At 40.8% G+C, this 22,772-nt stretch overlaps 1 protein-coding gene and 1 long non-coding RNA gene across 3 annotated transcripts in view; both read right to left on the bottom strand.

The window, feature by feature from the left end:
• The window catches only part of LOC130706709 (ELKS/Rab6-interacting/CAST family member 1-like), a 124,554-nt gene that overhangs the window by 84,398 nt on the left and 17,384 nt on the right, over positions 1-22,772 (bottom strand).
• LOC130706710 (uncharacterized) lies at positions 536-15,991 on the bottom strand. 2 transcript variants are annotated; one of them, XR_009006869.1, is made up of 5 exons: positions 15,723-15,991; positions 13,508-13,597; positions 7,132-7,301; positions 1,627-3,846; positions 536-1,250 (listed from the first exon to the last, which is right to left on the bottom strand). It is a non-coding gene; the product is annotated as an uncharacterized LOC130706710 (long non-coding RNA). The 2 variants fall into 2 exon arrangements; XR_009006868.1 differs by lacking the exon at positions 13,508-13,597 and having other exon boundaries at positions 538-1,250.

The following is a 22,772-nucleotide window of genomic DNA, read 5'->3' as shown; positions in this document are numbered from 1 at the left end:
CGTCAAATAAGGCCCGGCAGACCCCATTTGCCCCCTTGGAAACCACGGAGGCAAAGCCCACAGAAGATGTAGGCAGCCTCTAGCCAAGACGGCGCCCCATGAGGAGCAGCCCCTCTGGATTCTCGAGTAGCAGCAGGTTTTCAGGACGAGCAGCAGGCCTTCACGAGGGCCTACAGGCAGGTCCGCGGCTGCTGGCTGGCACCAGGTGTGAGCCATGGGAACTCTGGGAGCTGGGCGGGGGGTTGTGTGTGGGGAGCATCTGCACAGGAGGCACGAGCCTAAGAGAATCTCTCAGCATTGGACATTCCACAAGGCATACATGCAGCTACTGGTGGTCGGCACTTCCGGGTTTTCGCCTTGAGGTGAGCGGAAAGGTATAACACGGCACCACTAGCCACCAGCCTGGAGCTCAACCAGCCGGCCTGGCAGCCTAGACATTTGCTTAAGGAGTTAATCCAGGCAGACCCTGAACTACCCTGTTCATCCAGCTGTGTTTCAGGGCACAGCACGATTCCAACACTGCATGTAATAAAAATGAAGAATACCCCTCCTCCTGCCCTCTGCAGATTCGTTTTTCTCGGGTCTCACTGGTACTTTCGTTTAAAACTAAGTTTAAAAATAAAGAAATCAGCAAACCACACTCATTTGCCAAGTGTGCTTTTTTTCCTTCCTTCACAAACCTAAATCATACTTGGCAGAATTCATGCTGTTCTTGTTTACCTGTTCCTCTAAGAATATGAATCCATTTCCCTCTAGCCTGGGTTTTAAGTACATTGTTTAGCCAAGCCTTTACCTCCCTCTTCTGTTAAAAAGAGGAAAACATACAGCAAACTCAAGTTCTGTATTTGTGAAAATGTTAAGAGGAAACTACCCTAGGATGTTTACACAAGCTGTGTAAAGTGGCTTTAAAGAGGCTCTAGTATTCCAGTATTACCCATACTACATTCGAATTAATACTTCCCAGAAAAAGTAAACTTTAAATAAGATCCAATCAGGATCAACTGCACACCCACCTGAGTAGCTGAACAAAATCAATGGAGCAATTCTTTGGTCATCGGACTAAAAGATTCAAGATTGACTTTTTCCCCCTTTTAGTAAAATATGAAACTCCCTGGTAACCTGAAGTATTATTGGGTCCTGTATCTTGCAAGGATTTATGGGCAATTCATCTAAAAACTGCCTTTCAACAGCTACACGAATGGCTGAAATTGCTTGATCTCGTCAGGCAAAGAGTTTTTAAAAACATTAACCTCGGGCTTCCCTGGTGGCGCAGTGGTTGAGAGTCTGCCTGCTAATGCAGGGGACACGGGTTCGAGCCCTGGTCTGGGAGGATCCCGCGTGCCGCGGAGCGGCTGGGCCCGTGAGCCACAATTGCTGAGCCTGCGCGTCTGGAGCCTGTGCCCCGCGACGGGAGGGGCCGCGATAGAGAAAGGCCCGCGCACCGCGATGAAGAGCGGTCCCCGCACCGCGATGAAGAGTGGCCCCCGCTTGCCGCAACTGGAGAAAGCCCTCGCACGAACCGAAGACCCAACACAGCCAAAAATAAAAAAAATAAATAAATAAATAAATAAATAAATAAATAAAATCAAGTAAAACTTTAAAAAAAAAAAAAAAAAAAACATTAACCTCAGAAACAGAATATATATATATGTCTGTCTCGTGCTAAGTACCAGAGTTTTCAATCATGAAATTAAATATTCCTTTGCAAACTCAGCTATATCCTAAAACAGCCAATGATAACCTCTTGCAATACTCAGCATGCTGTGGAGAATTGAGTTTCTAAAGGGCCGTATACGGTCCTGAACGTAATGGGAGATTCCTTTAAGGGAGTTTTTCCTTCTGAGGAAAACAGCTGTACACCGTGGACTACTGAAAAGCCCCGCTGGGCCTGTCTTATTTATGAGATGTTTCCACAGCGGGGTCTTCTGTGTTTACATGGCGCTGCTCCTCTTAGTGAGGGTGACCACTACCGAGCCTTGGATTAGGCTCTCAGCGTATATACACACACTGCCAACCGGGCACCATGACCCTCACTTCTCAGCGGAGGAAACAGTGTGAAAAGGAACTTACCTGAGGTGGCGAAGCTCGGGGAGAAGCGGAGCTGGGATGCAGTCCCAGCAGTGAAACCGCGAGGCCTGTGCTCTCCAAGGCAAACTCCGCCCAACCCCCCACCCCCACTGCCTCTTTGAAAACCTCCTCCTTACCTGCTAGGCAGGCACACCTGAGACCAGTAGTTCCCTGGGGATAAGAATCACCCGGGAAGCTTGTTCACTCTACCTTCCCAAAGCCCCTTCCCTGGAGATTCTGACTCAGGGGTTCCAAGCTGGACCCAGAAATTGTCTTTTGAACAAATGATCCAGGTGATTCTTATCATCAGAGGACTGTGGGAACGGTCTTAGATCAGGGGTGGCCGGGGCCAGGGAGTATCTTTGGCTTTGTGGGCCGTTAGGTCTCTGTCACAACTACTCGACGCAAAAGGAGCCAGAGAAAATTCATGAATGAACTGGTCTGGCTGTGGTCCAATAATTTATTTACAAAAACAGGCGGCTGGCTACAGTTTGCTGACCCTTCTCTTAGACCATTCATCATACCATTAAAAAAGAGACATTAATGCCTGCTATTTGTCACCTCACTAAGGCTATGTCTCAATCAGGCAATTGACCCAATGAAAATCCTCCCAACACCATGAAACATCACTCTCATCAAGAGGATAAAGTCAAGGTTGTGTCTGCCCTCCCTCAAGCAAGAACAGATGGAATTTACATGAGAGGATGCAGTCTCAGCCAGAGAGTAGAAGCACACTGTATTTTAATGTACAAGACACACTGTATTTTAAAGGACAAGCACACTGTATTTTAAAGGACAAGAATGAGGTGGTAACTATAAGATGCTGGTGGAGATTGTGGCGGGTTTTCTTTATGCAGTGGATTTTCTAGGGCCCCCAAAACTCTTCCTGCATCCTGGGAATTACTAGCTCAGACCACCATATCATTTTTCCCGGTACCTATTGTTATATTCTTTTTTTTACTCCCTCATGAGGATGATTGATGCTAGCAGCTGAATTCAGAGGAGCGTTTGATTTGCCTGCCATCCTCTGGGAATACCCCTGCTAAATGCAGGAAAAGTCACTCAACATCAAAGATCATTCAGCCACGGATGTGAGAGCTACTGTCACCTTATAAAGCTTACAATAGCCAGCGTCCTCTTACAATTTTCCCCAGCGCAAGCTACAGAGGTGGGGAGGGTTGGAGGGAGCACGGGTTAATACAGTGGAATTTCCTTTGGCACCAGCTCCAAGCAGTCTTTTAACAGAGATGTTTAATTGATCTTTATTGAGCAGAACCTTCCCTTCTGCTTAGAAAAGAAATGATCACTTTTCCCTCGGGTTCTATCTGGAGAAGTTAATAGCCCCAGTTTTCTCTTACAGCAGAGATACTTAATGACTGGGAGACTATCGTAAGTAGAGTTTATTGTCCAAAATACAAACCCAGTTCTAATCAACCTGCACAGTGAGATTGCCTTGCTTGTATCTGTTGATACCTGGAGGAGCTTCTCCCAACTGACGAGCGCATTGTTCTTTCCACTCAGGCTCTGCTGTCCAGTTAACAAATTGGATAGCGAGGTAATCTATAGGCCTTTGCCAAAGACCGCTGAGGATGCCCTAATGTGTATCAATTTGATCCTCACATGCAGTAGCTCCCAGGTGAGGCCCGAGAGCGGAGCCATAATCATTTGCGTACACGGTGCAGGAATATTTCGCAGGTGTGAAGACGATCATTGCAATACTTCCAGGATACAGAGACACTTCCGGGATTCAGTACAAAGACAGCTGTTACTGCTTGGCAGCTATGAAGAGTGATGGAAAAACAAACAAACAAAAGTAATACTTACAGAGTTCCTTTAGCTCTTTTATAAAGGGCTTTCTTGATATTAGCGTTACTTTTTGAAATAACTTCCAAACACAACAAGCAGATATTAATATTTCCGTTTTAGAGCTAGGAAATTTTGTATTAAATGTTCTGACTGCTGTGCTCCTTGAGGACTAGATTTAGCAGTAAACTAGAGGCTAGGACTTGCTGCTACAGTAAACTCTTACTATTTGGGAATTTGTTCTAGAGATACAAATTTCCTGGGTCTTTTTCTTTGTCCTCTCCTCCTTCTGGCTGCCGGCTTTCCCCACCTGCCACCTGCCACGCCCTCCCCAGCCCTCCAAGTTGCCATCCTGGCATGGCAGGCACCGTGACCATGATTTCTGAACCACATTTTGGAACCTGTAGTATGAAAAATACCAGTGTTCTTAGGTGGACAAGAGGACAGAACTTTTGAAACCATGATTGTCCAAAAAATCGGAGATATGTGATCACTCTTATAGTGTCGCTCTAGCATATTCTCCAATGACGAGCAAAGGAAGGTGTGGAAGGGAAGCACCTACCATTTACTGACACAGTTTATAGGCATATACTCAAGGCAGGTGTAAGACCCGGGCCTGAGGTCTTCCCGGGAATGTGAGAGGGAAGGAGGAGGGAGGCTTTATACCTGAGATATTGGATTCCTTTTTTCCCCCCATTTTACTGAGATATAATTGTCATATAATTTTATATTAATTTCAGGTGTACAACATAGTAATTTGATATGTGTATAAATTGCAAAATAATTTCCACAATAAGTTTAGTTAACATTTACCGCCTCACATAGTTACAATTTTTTTCTTGTGATGAGAACTTTTAAGATCTATGCTCTTAGCAACTTTCAAATTAAATAACAGTATTGTTCAGTGCTTTGTGTCCACCTAGAGGGGTGGGATAGGGAGGGTGGGAGGGAGATGCAAGAGGGAGGAGATATGGGGATATAGGTATATGTATAGCTGATTCACTTTGTTATACAGCAGAAACTAACACACCATTGTAAAGCAATTATACTCCAATAAAGATGTTTAAAAAAAAAGAAAACAGTATTTTTAACTATAGTCATCACGATGTACATTACATCCCCAGGAGTTGTTTCTCTTATAACTGCAAGTTTGTACCTTTTGACCACCTTTCCCATCCCACCTACTCCCACCTCTGGCAACCACTAAACTGTTCTCTGTTTCTATGAGCTCAGTTTTCTTCGATTCGCATACGTGAGATCATACAGTATTTGTCTTCCTCTAGTTTCACTTAGAGTAATGGCCTCAAGGTCTGTCCTGGCTTTTTTTTGCATCTGGTATCACAGTTAAACATGGTTAGAACCATGTTGGTGTTGTTACCAGGTCCTTGTCAGGTGTCATGGGCTGAGTTGTGTCCACCACGGAATTCACAGGATGAAGCCCTAAACCCCAGTACCTCAGCATGTGACTGTATTGGGAGATCAGGCCTTTAAAGAGTAATTAAGTTAAAATGAGGCCATTAGGGTGGATCCCAGTCCAATCTGACTGGTGTCCTTATAAGGAATGCAGATTAGACACACAGAGAGACACCAGGCCTGCCCAGAGGGTGAAAGCCCCGTGAGGACACAGGGAGAAGGCGGCGCTCTGCAAGCCAAGGAGAGAGGCTGGAGCAGGCTCTTCCCTCAGGAGCCTCAGAGGAAACCAACCCTGCTGACAACTTGACCTTGGACCTCCAGCCTCCAGAATGGTGAGAAATAAATTTCTGTTGTTTAAGCTACCCAGACTGTGGTGTTTTGTTATGACAGCCCTAGCAAACTCATACAGATAACAAAAATTAACGTGGAATGAGGCCTGGAACACCTACCGCTTACATGTTGTTTGCTACATGCCAAATACATGCCAAATACTAACTCGATCCTCACCATAGCCCTATGAAGTGGGCACTATTGTTCTCACCCCCATCTTACAGACAAGAAAACTAAGGCACAGAGATGTTCAGTGAACTGCCTAAGGCCATACATCTGACATGTGGAAAAGCTGGAATTTGAACCCAGTCACCAGTCTCGGAGTTCACTGTTTTGTCTCAATTTTCTACCTGTTATCCCCCAACTGATCATCCACAAACCTTCCAAAACTGGTTCAGGAGGCAGTGTGGAAAGCAAACCTGAGGATACTGTGCCCCACTCTTGAGAGGCAAGGACTCACAACCTGGGAAGCTTAGGAGGGACAAGGAAAGCTGGTTCATCTCAGAGGCCCATGGATGGAAGGAAGAAACACCTGGGCCTGGTGAACCGAGGGCCTCGAGGCAGGAAGGCTTTTCCCATGTTGGCTGTCACCCTGATCCACAGCTCTGCCATCAGGTAGCCTTGGGTTCCTCCAGGCACATTGGCCCTATGAGTACATGATGTACTACAGGCTGCTGGAGCATATTGGATGTAGAGTCAGAAATGGTTCACTCCCTCTCCAGCTGTCATTTCTCCAGAACAAGCAGGGAAAAATTACCAGACAGGGAGGTTCACCTTCATCCTCTAGACCCGGGTTTCTCAGCCCCGGCTCTAGTGACATTTTGAGCTAGGCAATGTGTGACTTTGTTTCTTTGTTGTGTGTGACTGCCATGTGCACTGTAGGATGTTTAGCAGCATCCCTGTCCTTACCTACTAGATGCCAGTAACACATCAGCTACTTGTGACAACCAAAAGTGTCTCCAGATATTGCCAAATATCCCCGAGGGGACAAAATCACCCCCATTGAGAAGCACTTCTCTAAGAGAAACAGAAAAAGGTACTTCCTCAAGACACCATTTCCATCTGTCAGAAGGCTGTCATAATAATATATGCAAACGTTCTACATTTATGGTGTTGTACAGTGCACAACCTGCCCAACTGTCCATGGTCATCCACCTCCTCCCTCCCTCTCCTCAAGCTTCACAGGAAAATGAGGCTAATCTGCCCTACACTTTATCGTTCCTTTCTACTTTCCCATATTTCTGAGATACTATAAGGAACCCCAGGGCTTCCTGGTCTAAACTTGGGGTTCAGTTCGGGATTGACCTTTCTCCACCCTGAGGTAAGGATTAAGAAAATAAAACCTGTGCTGATCCTTCTGATTTTCTAGTTCAGCCATTAATGTGACAGGCATGAGGTGCTGATAAAGTGGCCAATTTATTCAATCCCTTTAATGGACAGAAAAAGTTTAAACTTTTATTGGTTTAGCTTGCCCCAAAAGCAACTATCAAATGTTGGCAGGATACAATGAAGGCTTACCTTGTTAACATAGTTAAGTCTCTCTCTCAGAACTAGCCCATTTAGCTCCAGGGTCCTTAGCGCACCCGACGCACTTACACAGCATTTAAGAGCTTTACACAACTGGAAGGTCACATCTTTATTTCTTATCGCAGGAACACGACTTCTGTAAACTTTATTTCTGTCACAACCTAAAGCAAAATTATTGTAAAATGAGTGATTTAAACCATACATTTTATCATCATTAAAAAGCACCTTTAAAAAAAAAAAAAAAAAAGCATCTGCTCTGTGCTAAGGATAAGAAACGACTCCTGCCCTTAAAGCCTGCATTAAGGAGGGACATGAAAATTTGAATCACATGAGATAAAGAAGCATCACCTTTATGCACAGAGGTTCCTTGGAGGCAAAATGTTATATCTGAGTGACAGCTTCATGATAACCCTGAAGCAGAATCTAAAAAGCTGAGGCTATGCAGAGGTGGAGTAGGAGGTGCATTAACTGCAGAGGGAGCACCTGTGCAAAGACACTCAAGCCTGACACCTGCTGGGCACTGTAAATACTGCAGGTGGGGATGACTAAAGGCCAGGGGTCCAAGTGTGAGAACAGACAGAAAGGAAAATAGAGATGTTGGCGGAAGCAAGCCTGGGAGACAGCATGGCTTGTATCCCACAGGTGATGAGGACTGGGGTTACCACTGGCTCAGTAAGGGTGCCTCCGCTGATTAGGAAAAGGTGCCCCGCTGCTGAAGGACCAATTAGATAAAGGGAGTGATCCCAAAAAGCTCCCCTTCCTCAGGGCCAAAGAGCCCCAGGAGGCTTGGCCGAGCACAGTTCAGACTACACGCCTCTGGGCAGAGCACACGCTGGGCGGCTAGTATGCACTAACTCTGTGTGGGCAAGCCATTAGCAGCATTATTTTAAGCGTATCTTTTTATGTTAGAAGATCACTCAACCCGAGTAGGCAGATCAACTTAGAGGAACTGAGCCCAGGGGCCGCGAAAACACCCAGGAGCTTCTGCCATAGTCCGGGCAAAATGTAATATGGATGAAGAAGCAAATTGAGGAGGAGGCCAAAATCTACGAGCTAGACCCACTGGATTGAAGACATAAAGTTCACTGAAGGAACTCTGAAGAGAACAGGCTCTGCAATAAACTTTTCTTACATTCAATGTAAAATATTAGGCAAAATTAAGTACTGTGGCCTTTAAGGTCCTTTCAGCTCTAATTTCTTTTGATTTCTAACTTATTACTCTGGTTAAGTAAAGTCCCTTCAGAGGTACAGAACAGTTCCTACACCTGCATTGGATGCAAAGAATAATCTGACTTCTCTTCACCAGGGGATGAGTTGAACTGTCCTTGCAGAAGAGATAACAGATGGTGTGAACCCCAGATCCTAGAAAAAGGCCAGGCACACGATAAGTATTCAGCTTTTTGAAAACAAAAGAACAATCATTTCCTCTCCTAGATCTTCACACCCTTCCTCTGCTGGCTACTTTCTTTCAGCTTATAAACATCCTCAAGTATACCCACTTAAAAAACTCTCAGACCTATGATTCTTTGGATCTTCTTGTGGGTAACTTAAGTCTCTCCCATGCCTTCAAACTCTTAGAGGAAAACATAGGCAGAACACTCTATGACATAAATCACAGCAAGATCCTTTTTGACCCAGCTCCTAGAGAAATGGAAATAAAAACACAAATAAACAAATGGGACCTAATGAAACTTCAAAGCTTTTGCACAGCAAAGGAAACCATAAACAAGACCAAAAGACAACCCTCAGAATGGGAGAAAATATTTGCAAATGAAGCAACTGACAAAGGATTAATCTCCAAGATTTACAAGCAGCTCATGCAGCTTAATAACAAAAAAACAAACCACCCAATCCAATGATGGGCAGAAGACCTAAACAGACATTTCTCCAAAGAAGATATACAGATTGCCAACAGACACATGAAAGAATGCTCAACATCATTCATCATTAGAGAAATGCAAATCAAAACTACAATGAGATATCATCTCACACCGGTCAGAATGGCCATCATGGGGCTTCCCTGGTGGCGCAGTGGTTGAGGGTCTGCCTGCTGGTGCAGGGGACGCGGGTTCGAGCCGTGGTCTGGGAGGATCCCACATGCCGCGGAGCGGCTGGGCCCGTGAGCCACAATTGCTGAGCATGCGCGTCTGGAGCCTGTGCTCCGCAACGGGAGAGGCCGCGGTAGTGAGAGGCCCGCGCACCGCGATGAAGAGTGGCCCCCGCTTGCCGCAACTGGAGAAAGCCCTAGCACAGAAACGAAGACCCAACATAGCAATCAATCAATCAATCAATTAATCAATAAAAAAATAAAATCTTTAAAAAAAAAAAAAAAAAAAAAAAAGAATGGCCATCATGAAAATATCTAGAAACAATAAATGCTGGAGAGGATGTGGAGAAAAGGGAACCCTCTTGCACTGTTGGTGGGAATGTAAATTAATACAGCCACTATGGAGAACAGTATGGAGGTTCCTTAAAAAACTAAAAATAGAACTACCATACGACCCAGCAATCCACTACTGGGCATATACCCTGAGAAAACCATAATTCAAAAAGAGTCATGTACCAAAATGTTCATTGCAGCTCTATTTACAATAGGCAGGACATGGAAGCAACCTAAGTGTCGATCATCGGATGAATGGATAAAGAAGATGTGGCATATATATACAATGGAATATTACTCAGCCATAAAAAGAAATGAAATGGAGGTATCTGTAGTGAGGTGGATGGAGTTAGAGCCTGTCATACAGAGTGAAGTAAGTCAGAAAGAGAAAAACAAATACAGTATGCTAACACATATATATGGAATCTAAGGGAAAAAAAAAGGTCATGAAGAACCTAGTGGCAAGACGGGAATAAAGACACAGACCTACTAGAGAATGGACTTGAGGATATGGGGAGAGGGAAGGGTAAGATGTGACAGGGTGAGAGAGTGGCATGGACATATATACACTACCAAATGTAAAACAGATAGCTAGTGGGAAGCAGCCGCATAGCACAGGGAGATCAGCTCGGTGCTTTGTGAACACCTAGAGGCGGGGGATAGGGAGGGTGGGAGGGAGGGAGATACAAGAGGGAAGAGATATGGGAACATATGTATATGTATAACTGATTCACTTTGTTATAAAGCAGAAACTAACACACCATTGTAAAGCAATTATACTTCAATAAACATGTTTAAAAAAAAATGTTGACCCTGATTTATCTAAGTAGTGGCAGTTCATTTAAATTTTATGTTTTTCTTTGTAGTTTTTCCCCTTTTCCCCCAACATCTTGGAATAAGAAGTTTCACAGTGAAAAAAAAAGTTGTTGCTAAAAATCAGGTTAACTCAAATGCCTATTGTGCTACTGTGAGTCATTTAAATTCATCAGGACTCTTAGAAAACTTTTAATAACAAGAGATATGTGTTCCAGGAGGACAGCTACCATTAGAATATTTATCTCATTTGGAGAAGATCATCCAATAGAAATCCCCTCAACCTTACTGAAATAAATGCACTAGAAAAGTTTAGTCACTAAAAGACATGCCTTGAAAACATTAAAGCATTTACAACTTCAACTGCTGCAGTTGAATATAATTCCAAAGATACTCAAATTTTAGAAATGTAAGGCTAGCATGATATCACCTGACCAGAGTAAAAACAATGGTTTCCTCCTTGGCTCTTGCATCAGATGTCAATTCCCACCCTTGCCCCACTTCCACCTGCTCTATTTTTTAATCACACTGGTGGATCTCAAAATATTTCCCTATGAAAATAAAAGGTACAGAAAATTATCGTTGGTTTTTGATACGATAATTTAATAGGGCTATCTGGATTAGGCTGAAGATGATCTTAAAATAAAGAAAAAATATTGCTAGGTAATACCATTAAAGGAGAAAACTAGGAGATATGATTAAATTACTGAGGGATTATCTTAAAGTCTTTAAGACACTGTAGGAAAACAGATGAAGTTTTCCAATTAATTATATCTATTCATTAGCACAGGTTCGGCATTACTTCACATTTCTGTTGGGAAAGCAGCTCCAGTTGCTATATACAATACAAAAAAACATTTAAAAAGCATCTTAGTCACACTGACCTCTTCTTGATTAGTCCTAATATATCAGATTTTAATATGTGCAAAGTCTTCCCAATAAAATGGGTAAGCTGTGATGTATTAAAAGGAATACAATGCATCTTTCTCTAAAACAAGAAAACTAATTATACATATGTGTATATATACACACCCACATATATATATTAAATTATACACACACATACACCATACACACAAGCAGAGAACCCCAAATTAGATAGAACCGGCCAATAAAGTAGATTATATCTCCCTGGAAGTCACAGAAATGCAAAATAAGACAATGCTATTAATTAAGTAGAAAACTAGAACACAAAATTACATATAAAATTATATAATTATACGTTAAGTTTTGTGTGCATTTGCGTGTGTCAAAAACCAAATGAAACATACTAACATATTAACTGGTTGGTGTTACGGATGTTTAGAGATTAATGTTTTTTCATTTGAAAATTTCCTCATAGAAAATGGTCGTGTATTATTGATTGTGTATTATTTTTATAAGAAGAATTTACTTCGAATTTCTAAAAAGGAATAACAGATATATGCTTGCATAAAATGTCAACAGAGTCTATTCTAATTCTGAAACAAGTTGAAAAAATATTTTCTCAAGACATTCGGCAAGTATCACCTAAAATTAAATAGACAAGTCATCTAACTTTGTGTTCAGCTTGGCTTTCTTCATCTTCTGTAATAACCACATTTGTGGAACAAATTCCTATCAAAGGTTCAGACCTAAACAAAAACTACTGAGTAAAAACACATCTGTTTTGGCTTTTTCTCCGAATAGTTCCCAGTATTTGTTAAAATTGAGATCTTTATATTAAACTACACGCACAAATAAACCCTACCAGGACCAAATGTTACAAAATACAGCATGAGGCAAAGCAAATATATTTCACGACAATAAACTAGGTACCTTCAGGAACAACTTAATTTCTTTTAAGCCATCGCGATAAAACTGCCAATGAAATCATGTCCAGCTTTTTATTCTACAATGTTTTGAATTTCCCTAAAAACATCAAAATATTTCCTATTTCCTCAGTTAATAACCATTTCTATATTCTGACATGGCACTTTATGTGGGCAGTAAAGAAATATTAAAGCAAGCAGAAGAGTGATTAAAAGCAGTGACCAATGTCGGAGAGAGCTGGGTCTGAATCTTCAGTCCTGACTCCTAATTTTATGGTCATTAGAAATTCCTTAACTCCCCCTGAACATTACTTTTCTCACACATAAAATGACAGTAGTAATATTACACCATAGAATTGGAAGGTTAAGTCAGATCACGTATATATAACTCTTAAATTACTATATTAATTATATTAAGCAAGCAAAACTATGCTAACTAAAAGAAAACAGCCAATGGTATTGATTCCCAAGGAAATGGAGGGAAGTAATGAAGGAATCCTTCAGCCTTTGAATAATAGTCAAGTTTTTCTGTTTGTTTAACCTATTTCCATCTGAATAAGTCAAAGGCGAAAAAGAAATCAATCATGAAGTCCAGTCTGGAGATAATTCAAGAAATCAAGAGATTATATTACAACTAAGTCATGCAACTCAGGTGGAATCAGTAAATAGATTTTAAAACAAACTGGGTCTGGGTAATAAGTAGGAAAACAATACTGTTGCATAGGTCTCTTGGGTCTTTGCTGAGGTCCACAAATTCTCACAACTTCCGGTGACTAAACAAGTGCCTATCACTTCCCTAAGGAATGGGAAATAAAAGCAATAGGAATAATTATACTTGGTCCATGACCAAAGGTAGAGTAACAATCTCTAGAAAAGAAGCTTACTGGTCAATATTCTTCAACCTCAAATTTGATTTCTCACTGAGATACCAAGAAAAGTGTTTGAGTTTGGCAATCCCAAGAAACTGACATTTTCAAGTCAATTATGATACAGTTTGGACCTTACCAAGTTTCTAAATGTACATGTTGTAAAAAAAAAAAAAAAAAAGGCATACCACAGAAATAGATGTGGGTAGTGGCAAATCGCTATGTTAGAACACTGAACCTGATTCAATTTCAGCCAGATACTTTATATTCTGCTCAAATTCAGTCTGTCTCAGATATTTACTGAGAATAACATTAAATTAACACCAGGTTGGGGGTGAAGGGTTTAGCCTTACTGACCCATACAATAACTGGTCTTGAGAACACTAGGAACACTGTTGATTCTGTACCCCTTATACTCATTGAAAGAAACCAACATTTCCAGGGAAGTCAAGACCAATTTGTCTTGCCAGATGCTTAGAACAAGGAATTACAAAAGGACAGTTTAGAATATACTCCACCTTCCTGGGTCATGTGTTGCTGTCATCAAAGGAAAAATTCTTTTTTTCCTCTTTTGGAGGAGAGGGGGTGAACAGGTGGTGGTTGTTTACCTGAATACAGAATAGACTAGTATGAATAAAATAGAATGAAAAGATGGTTGAGAAAATACATAAATAGAAAAGTCTGAGCTGGAAGTTTCTGGTCCCTTTCTTTCTGGTCAGCCTGTACTTTGGTCCTAATGTATATGACAGTGTCCCAAAATGCTTAGTCTACATTCATCAGGATTATGTGCATGTTGCGTCTAGAGCACTTAGAGCAAAATTTTTCTTCAAAGAATTTTACCTTTAGGTTGAAAAGAAATATGTTCCTTGTAACATGGTATAGAAAAATATTCCACAAATGGGACTTCTCTGGTGGTGCAGTGATTAAGAATCCACCTGCCAATGCAGGGGACACGGGTTCGAGCCCTGGTCCAGGAAGATCCCACATGCTGCGGAGCAACTAAGGTCGTGCACCACAACTACTGAGCCTGCGTTCTAGAGCCCACGAGCCACAACTACTGAGCCCAGGTGCCACAACTACTGAAGCCCATGCGCCTAGAGCCCGTGCTCCACAACAAGAGAAGCCACCGCAGTGAGAAGTCCGTGCATCACAAGCAAGAGTAGCCCCCGCTCGCCACAACTAGAGAAAGCCCGCGCACACCAACAAAGACCCAACGCAGCCAAAAATAAATACAGAAAATAAATTTATTTTAAAAAAAATTCCACAAAATAAATCTGATCATCAGCGGAATAAAATTTCTGTGCTGCCTATTTTATGCCAAGGGCTAGTCTAAGTACTGTAAACAAACGTAAACAAACACAACCTTTGGACCAGAAACCAGGTTCTTCAAACGACACTTGAAAACCTGAGATCCTTTAGGCATCCCATAAAATTTGTTTCTTTAACCCAAATTTCACAAAAAGGCAAAAATAATCATATTCAATCTGAGTAATTTAACCATGAGAAAAGTGCCCAACGCAGAGAAGGTTATACCTAAATATTTGTTTAGTGAATAAAAGACACAAGAGGTGAACTGCTACAGCTGGCCAAGACTAGAGCAAGAACAATGATCAGAAATATACAGGTTAAAGAATTTCTCTAGTCAGGAAAAAAAAAAAAAAAGCTAGATATTTTTAAATGTCTGAATGTTTGTTTCGCGGGGTTAGAAGGCAACATAAGGAGAAGTGGTTCAGTACCCTGGATAGCTCCAGGGAGGCACAGTTTCTCAAGTCCCAGATCTACTTAGTTGCTGGTGTCTTCCAGCTGCAATTTCCCTGTTAAAGGGCTCTGTCATTTTTTTTTTTTTAAAGGAATTCCTTTATTTTTATTATTTATTTATTTATTTATTTATTTTTGGCTGTGTTGGGTCTTCGTTTCTGTGCAAGGGCTTTCTCCAGTTGCGGCAAGCGGGGGCCACTCTTCATCGCGGTGCGCGGGCCTCTCACCATCGCGGCCTCTCTTGTTGCGGAGCACAAGCTCCAGATGCGCAGGCTCAGTAGTTGTGGCTCACGGGCCCAGCCGCTCCTTGGCATGTGGGATCTTCCCAGACCAGGGCTCGAACCCGTGTCCCCTGCATTAGCAGGCAGACTCTCAACCACTGCGCCACCAGGGAAGCCCAGGGCTCTGTCATTTTTAAGCCAGATTCATGCCCCATAAAAACAGAGTAGACTCCTCAACCCCATCCTCACCCCGAAACACATGGAACAAATACGCACACGGAGAAGTCTAGCCTGTTCGTTAGAAAGAGAGTATCTTCTGTCCTGACCAGGGAATAAACCTGTCACTTTAGAAAACTGATCCAGGAAGTCTTATCTCTTGCTGTGTGACAGCTGATCCTGAGAGGGCTCACCGCCCAGATCTAGAGTAAGGGTTTACCCACGGGATCGATAAAGTAGCTATCTTCGAGTTGAAGTAAAACGTATTACCAAACCATAATTCAGTGTTATAAACTCAAATCAATAAATCTCTTTCTGAAGAAGACTCTACCGGAAGCATAGTACCTCTCCATAACATTCACATAAGTGAAGCAACTTACCCATGAGCTATGACTACAAAGTCGTGGTAATGATTATAAAGTAACAAGAACTGTAAAGTAAAATGACACCATTTCATATCTCAAAACTATACAGAGCTAAAGTAAAATACTGACAAACAAAAGAGCCTCATCTTTACTATTCTACTTATTTTGCTTACCTACTGAGTTCCTAAATCTTTGCTTGTTACTATACCGTAGCAGTCATCTTATGGTTGGACATTTATTTGCATAGTTTCTCCCATACTAGATTGCAAATTTCTTGATAGGAGGGATCATGTATCATTCACCATGGCCAATGGTATCCTGGACACAGTAAATGTTCAATAACTGTTTATTGAATTAAACTGAGTTGAAGTAACTCATCTCTGGTTTATGAAACTTCTGTTTTCATAGCGATACGAGTGGGAGCCATCCCAGGACACAATCATGTCACCGTACAGAAAAAGGAAGAGTTGTTGGTTCTTATAGTAAACGTAACAAAGAGATTTGGGGCATCTGGAAATATTTACCCCATAAAGAATCCTATGAGAGAAAGTAATACAAACCATACCTTCCCTTCTGCTGAGAAATCACAGAAGATTCTATTTATGTCGTATTTTTAAATCCCCAAAGACTGTATTATGAGGGAGAGAAATATAAAAACAATTGAACCCTTGAGGAAAACACAGGTCAAAAGAGATTCCTTTTAAAGAAACAAAAAGGAGGCAGGGAAGAAAAGCAAAGGGGGAGAGGAGGAGGGAGGGAGGGAAGGAGAAAGGACGAAAAGAAAGATGATGCTAAAAAAAAAAAAAAAAAAAAAAAGAAAGATGATGCTGTTAAAAGTGATGCTGGAGAGCAATGAAAGTTATTTCTTGACAGATGGTGAGAAGGTTAGGAAAAGCAGCACCACCCAAAAACTGTACAAGTAGAAAATAAGCTTATTCTTGTTGGTCCATGGATTATATTACACGGAATAGAGGAATGGTGGGTATGTATGTTTGTTCGTTTGTTTGAAGATTACTTGTTGGGCAAATGCTTCCAGGAAATGCTTTGGGAGAGTTCACTTAGATATCTTGCAACAGACGCTCAACTTCAATAATCTCAAAAACTGCCCAAGTTTTCCAAGGCAAATCCACATTGTATGCTCAGTCTCACCAAATTCATATACGCTGTCCATTTTTTATTCTTACGTAAAATTTATCTTACATGAAATTATTAAGTGTTTTAAAATAGTTATTAAGAGTTTGGAGCACTCATGTTAGAAAATTAAGTGTTACCAAGTGAGGCTCCTTTTTTTTTGTTTTTTTTTGAGGCCCCTTTTTAATTCAGGACGTTTTCCATTTTACTGGGAATCAATTCTGTCCGGTGTTTCTAATCCAGCATGTTAAAAAATCATCCTACAAGGCCTCTGATCTTGTTTAAACACTAAAATTTCACAGTACAGATCCAAATTTCCATAAAAGTGACTCTGCTAGTGAATCCATTTCATTTGTCCCCTCCATCTGCAAAGAATAGATTTTTCTTTTCTACCTCAAGAACACCTAATCCTTACATTTTAAGAAACAGTACTTGAGTGCTTTTACTGCCAAAAGTCTCATTGTAATATAGCTGGAATATTCCCCTGTGAGTACTAGTTAGTGCTATTGCTTGTTCACACATGCTTTTTTAATTTCAAGTATGATTAGTTATAGGCAAGTCACTGAATATTTAAATTTGGTACAGATAGGTTTTCAAACTACCTGTGAACAGAAGCCTGTAAATTAGAGGGAGTGTGGGAATATGAAATCTGAGCAGAGCTGTTTAAAATCTGGCTGTTGTACATTATGCTCCCTTCCTTACCTGTAACACCTGCTTTCTGCGGAACCAGAAGTCTGTGTCTCCTGTGGCTTAGGTTTTAGACCGGGGTGAGCGTTGTAACAGCCTCACCATAATGTCTGGCATGTTCCAGACTCCCCCGTGGTTGAGAATATGCATAAGTTGAGATGGAGCAGGGAACAGCAGAATCTTCAAAGCCGAGAGAGAAGTCCAGAGACCACAGGGAGACCTCAATGCCCATTACAGGCTTAAAGAAAATAAAAATAAAACTCTAGAATAGTACTGACTTGCTAAAACCCAAAATGAACATAAGTATTAAATTTTTACTAAACTGTAAATCAAACCTTAACAAAAACCTAAGTCATCAGTTTAAAAGGAAACCAAACTGTTGTAATTCTAAACCCAGAGGCAGTAGTGCGGTGTGAGATAAAATGCGTGAGACCCAAAATTGGCAAGTTCTGGATTCTTTTTCCTATTCTGTTTCTTCTGAAATGTACCACCGAGCATATCACTTAACCCTCCTAGACCCTGGATTTCCATTTTTTCATCTGTAAAACAAAGAATCTGGACTAGAAAATAACTAAACTTGCTTCCAGAAATAAACAGGCATTTCATTCCATTTGAACTCAAATCTGACTTGCACTTGAACAGTTCTAAAAAGAGAGAACACTTTGTGTCTTTTATAAATGTGTTATAAGTTTCCGAAGTTAAACTCTAGTTCCTTATGAGGGTAATATGCGTTTTTCTTTCAAAACAATTCCAGATGATAGGAATGAGGACAAAGACCTGAAGAAGTGAAAATATATATATATATATGAATCTATGTGTGGGTATATGTATCTCCAGTTCCAGAGTATATTCTCATTTTCTTCCAAAATCCTGCAAAGTTATAGAAAGTAGAGCATAAGGGCCAACAGAGCGGCTCCTGGCTTGAGGTATGTCTCCTTCACCACTCCTCTGAGTAAACCAAGGAGCCAGAACATGTCAGCAGCAAGAGAAAGCTTCCTGCAACATCATACGAGAAAAGGCCCATATCAGAGTCTAAAGCTAGGCTGCCAAGAATTGCACTTAAGTTGTCGGAACCACAAAGGACAAGGTATCTGCCGCTCCTCTCCTACTGTATTCCATGGTCTTATCATGAGGGACAAAACTACAGCCAGCCTGTACTCAGAGCTGTGGTCCTGCCCTGGCAGCTTGAAATCCTAGTCAGACAGGCCACATGATGCTAATGGAGAAGTCTAAAACATTTAGCAGCGTCAGAAATGAAAAACAGCTCAAGAAAACCCAATGAGGATCCAAGCACTGAGAATGACGTATTTCCTAATGACCAAATCCAAGTTTGGTCCACTGAGACATAGGCCGTCTCTTAGAGTGAAATACCTTAGACAACATTAATTAATACTGTGAATGATGGTTGTTAAAAAGCAAGGCAGAAGAAATAGTCAAAGTTTAACCTCAAGGAACATGTGTAAACCATAGCTTTGAGAGGAGGTGGCAAACATATAGGTGACTTCCCTGTTCTGTTTATCTAGCAAACAGTCCTAATCAATAACATGAGTCTTTTCTATAGTACCTGGCTCTCAGTTCCACAGTCTTTCTCAACAGCCAGGCCTTACTAATCAACCTGAATTGGCATGAGAAAGAAAACCTATTTACCTCTTTTCCTATAGGAGAAAAGAGCCCTGTGTGTGGAGAACTGGGAAGCCTTGTTAGTCCTTTGGGCTTCACCATTAACCAGTTAGACAAGTCACTTTGTAATTCAAGGCCTCTCCACCCTTAAGAATAAAATTTCGAGTAGGGCTGGACTATCTCTAAGTTTCCTTTGTGTGTTCAAGCCTCATATATTTATAATCTTAAGCGATGGGGAGTATCTATGACGACTGAAAAAAGCATGACTATCCCATAACTCAAAGAAATCAAGTTACTCATTGAAGTTATCAATTATCGTTATTTTTTTTCCTCCTGAAGAGCTGCAGATACTAATTATAAGATTCTTTGTCCAACAGTGGTTATTTAAGCCAGGAAATATATTCTAATCCAACTCCTTCACAGATGAGGAATTAGATTTTCAGAAAGGTTAACTGATTTGCATGTCATGCCAGTAAATCTGAATACCCAGATTATGATTATCAACACCAAGGTTATTAGCACAATTATTAGTTTTTGTGGAGTTTACAGAGTGGTTTCCAAACTGCAAACCCAAATCTATTGACAAGCCAGTACCTCTCCTCCATCATGGTCTCCTTTGTGGTGATTTCTTTGTACCTGAAGACATTTAAGGTGCCTACGTTCTTTCGATTCCTTCTGATTCCTTTTGATTCCTTATTCATTGAGCACATTGTACTCATCCATTCATACCTGCAATTTGCCAGTTTCCCAATTTAGCATCTCTGAAATATTTACTAGTGGGGAGTATACTTCTTTACCGCATCATAACTATGCAAAGTAAGACCTTATCTAACACAAGCCCTGTGGAACCCAAAGGGCAACCATTTACTGCTACCTTTTTGTCTATTGTCTTTTACCTGCATGTAGTTGCCGTTTACGCTTCCTTGAGCGGAAATTAATTAACTCCCTAAAAATCATCATGATACGGCATAAAATGATCTTAATACGTCACTGTGTCTGTTGTCTAAGCTTGAATCCAATTTTCAAGTGCTTTATGTTGATTTGATAAGCAAGAAGAGGCATTTCAGGTTGTACATGAAATAAATGAACATAAATTCACCAAGTGACCATATTCCTGTGGGAGCAAAAGGAGGCATGGTATTTAGCATAAATGAGTGTAAGTGGTGAGTTAGATAAGTAGTCAGGAGACCCGAATTCCATCCTCAACTTTCACACTAAAGGTACAAACTTGCACAACTTTCCTCACTTCCTTGAGCCCCAACTAAAAGTGAGGGAGTTCAACTCGCTTTTCTAAGATTAGATTCATATCTATCATTTTATGACTACCATGGGCAGCCCTGAATACCCCCTCCTCTGCATGTATGGCAGCTCTTCTGGGCAGTTATCTAATACTTCACGTGGCAGCGTACACCAGCCCCTGTGCTGTGCTTCGCCAGGATGGCCCACTGCCAGACCGGCAGGCACAGCCTCCGGCCCTATGACGAATCCCAAGCATCCCAGGGCAGCAGTCAGTAGCAGCCTGCTTCAACAAAACCTAAGAAAACAAAACTTCTCATCTTCACCTTCAGTCTTTACTACACGGGACAAATTTAAGACCTTAATGGCTACTTTTTCCTCCAGTGTAAAGTGCCAGGCCAGCTGGCTCTAAAATACTTCATAAAGCATGCAAAAAGCCCCAATTCCATAGGCATGTATCACTGCACTAAGAAGGGACCTTGGAGAGTTTTAATATTAAAAACTGAGACCCACAGAATGGAGATGTTAGGACTAGAACCAAGCGTTCTTGATTCCAAACCGGTGTGCTCCCAAGGGGAATTTATCAAAGTACAGAGAGAATTCACAACTTCTTACTTCAGTGGATTTTAGTGGGTGTTTCTGTAACACATCATGCAATCTAGTGTTTTCTTAACATTCATGGTGAAAATTTTAGAAATCTCCACATCTTGATTGTTATAGCGAAGCAGTAATGAGACAAAGCATTTGTTCTCGAGCTAAAATCACATCTCCTTCACTTATATTTGGCCAAGTTAACTTCTTTGCACTTCTTTTCGCCGTCTGAAAAATGGCATTAAAAATGCTTTCAAATTATTTTTGAAAGTTAAAGACAGATAGCTAATGTAGCATTAGTAGGGCTGTGCCTTCACACATTCCTTAATGGAGTCAAAAGACATATGTTGTCTGACGGTCACAACAAATCTTACAAATTAAAGTATCTCTTCAATGTGGCCTGATATCCCAGTTGGCCCTTGGGCTAACATCCTAAGATGCACTAGTGATCTTGAGGACATTTCCTGCAAAGGTCCTGGACTGATACTGTTCTTTGTTTCCAGGACTCTTAGAACCAAGCTGCATGGAAATATGACTGGGAATTTGAGAAGATATTTTGTTTTTTAAACACAAGTTTAAATAAACTTAAGTAATGGAAATAAAAGAAAGTTCTTATCTTTTTTTTTAATCTCAAGATGGTACAGGAGAGGCTTCAAATGTACCACTTCCTGGTAATGTAGAAATAATTTCTGAGAACCTTAATCTCAACACAGCAATTTAAACCAACACACGTGTGCATTCATTATAAAAACAAATATCAGCTGCAAGATGTATTATTCAATGTAGGATCAGACAACTAGTCCTTAATACCTTACCTGTCTAGTAGAAATCACTACAATGCAACTTATTTTTACTGTGTATAATGTCACTCTAATTTACCTGGAAAGGATTAAATTGTGTTCAGCATTTTCTTTTTAAGAAGCATGAACTCGTTAAATTTAAAAGTTTTTTAGTTAAAATGTTTATAACATAGAATCCTAAAATAGTTTTCTCCTGATAGTCTGCCTTCCTCTATATGTACAAGCAGTCATATGTGATGATCTGACTGGACCTGTTTAGAAAGAAAAGGCAACTCTGCCCAAGAAGCCACTTTGCATGAACCTGAGATGTGGTGGAAGAAGGAAAATCACTGGACTGACTGAAGCAGACGAGTGATGATTAGGGATCAATGAAAATAGAACAGTAAACTGAGGGCCATGAATCCTGGCACAGCAAACAGGAGTAAATGAAAGTTTTCAGGAAAATAGTTATGTGGGATGCATATGCAGTCAACTAACCTTTGACAATGGTGCCCAAAATACAAAATGGGGAAAGGATAGTCTATTCAATAACTGGTGTTAGGAAAATTGATACCCACATGCGAAAGAATACCATAGACAAAACTTAACTTGAAATGGATTAAGGACTTAAATGTAAGACCTGAAACCATAAAACTTCTAGAAGAAAACATAGGTGGTAAGCTATTTGACATAGGTCTTCGCCATATCTTTCTGGATTTGACACCAAAAGCACAGGCAATAAAAGCAAAAATAAACAAGTAGAACTACATCAAACTAAAAAGTTTCTGCACAGCAAAGGAAACAACCAACAAAATGAAAAGGCAACCTATAGAATGTGAGAAAACATTTGCAAACTACCTATCAGATGAGGGATTAATATCCAAAGCATGCAAAGAACTCATATGCCTCAATAGCAAAATTTTTTAAAAAATCCAATTAAACAGTGGGCAGAGGACCTGAATAGACAGTTCCCCAAAGAAGACATACAAATGACCAACGGATATATGAAAAGGTGCTCAACATCACTAATCATCAGGGAAATGCAAATCAAATCCACAATGAGATATGACCTCACTACCTATTATAATGTTTATTATGAAAAAAGACAAGAGATAACAAATCTTGGTGAGGATATGAATAAAGGGAACCCTTGTACACTGTTGGTGAGAATGTGAATTG

Source organism: Balaenoptera acutorostrata, unplaced genomic scaffold (assembly GCF_949987535.1).
Source record: "Balaenoptera acutorostrata unplaced genomic scaffold, mBalAcu1.1 scaffold_748, whole genome shotgun sequence".
Classification (NCBI taxonomy): Eukaryota; Metazoa; Chordata; class Mammalia; order Artiodactyla; family Balaenopteridae; genus Balaenoptera; species Balaenoptera acutorostrata.
Note: the sequence above shows the minus strand (reverse complement) of the source record. Positions and strands in the feature narration are given on the sequence as shown.